This window comes from Anneissia japonica, unplaced genomic scaffold (assembly GCF_011630105.1).
Source record: "Anneissia japonica isolate Jap-2015-1 unplaced genomic scaffold, ASM1163010v1 scaffold124639_len3509_cov133, whole genome shotgun sequence".
NCBI classification, from domain to species: Eukaryota; Metazoa; Echinodermata; class Crinoidea; order Comatulida; family Comatulidae; genus Anneissia; species Anneissia japonica.
This window is the reverse complement of record NW_022733288.1, coordinates 1-1095: the sequence shown is the minus strand read 5'-3', so window position 1 is coordinate 1095 and position 1095 is coordinate 1. Positions and strand designations below refer to the sequence as shown.

Here is a 1095-nt window from a genome sequence, read left to right as displayed (position 1 = left end):
ATACATTATTATATTATACATTACTTAATTAATTTAAAAGTAAACAAGTTAGAAGTTTGAGTAATATAAACACCAGGTTATCTATACCAGGTGTACAATCCACTGATCCCCTTTCACTGGAATCTGTTAACAACAAAATGAATAACAACTGTCTGTTTGCTTTTAGAATTTATAGGCTTTTGTTACTGATTGTGTCCATTTATTCATATGCAAATTACTAAATTAGCGTATGCCAAAATTTCGTTAATGTTTTACAAAAATACATTGTCTACAATTGAGGTTTTTTTCTGTACATTAACATATATTTTAAGTTATATATAATATATAAATATTTATTTAAAATGTGTTAGAGTCAAATATTATATTGAATTAATAAGCTTGAGCATTTCCAACACCGGTAGTTTAGCAAACTGTTATTTTATATTAGTATGATTGGAAGCATTTGTAGGGCATCGCTTCTCGGCCTTTTGGCTAAGATCATGTGTAGTATCTGTTCTTTTCAGAGTGAGAGATGCTGTCCGGTCCCGAATTAAGTTGGAATTTCTAAGATGTTCATCGGATTATTCTGCCTTTCGTAAAATATGGTGCATCCAGGGTGTTCTTGCCCTGTTAGTTCACGATAAATTGGTCCTTAAGGTATAAACTGGGTTTCTTTGGTATAATGTGTGTTGTTAGGTATGTTTCTAGGTTTGTTAGGTTTTGTTTTGTTTGGTGTTTAGTGTTTGTTTCAGTTGGCAGGGAGTTTCGTAGGCTCACGTATTCCGGTCTGCCGTGGGCAGCCTGCCTGAGAGTTTAACGCTTCGTTCTTTGTTTTCCTGTTACTTGTTCTTTTTCAGTTACGTTAACTCTTAAATCAAAAAGGAGTATCTGTTCTTTTCAGCTTAATATCTGAAATGCTGCTCATTGAGTAGCTTCTATATTAAACTGATTTTTTGAAATTAGGCCATGGAGTAGGAGCTTGCTCCGTCCTGGCCACGGGTTGGCCTGGTATTGCAGTACCTCCAGGATTGGCCCATCCTCTTCACTGAAGAAAATATTAAAAGAAAAACAGAATTGACATAATACTAATTTCCATAATAATGATACTTGTCAAAA

The 1095-nt window shown here is 34.0% G+C and overlaps 2 non-coding genes across 2 annotated transcripts; both read left to right on the top strand.

Moving 5' to 3' along the window:
• Positions 1-451: 451 nt before the first annotated feature.
• Positions 452-645, top strand: LOC117116181. Its single transcript, XR_004446693.1, has one exon. It is a non-coding gene; the product is annotated as a U2 spliceosomal RNA (small nuclear RNA).
• A 179-nt stretch (positions 646-824) lies between these two features.
• On the top strand, positions 825-1021 carry LOC117116179. Its single transcript, XR_004446691.1, has one exon. It is a non-coding gene; the product is annotated as a U2 spliceosomal RNA (small nuclear RNA).
• Positions 1022-1095: the final 74 nt, after the last annotated feature.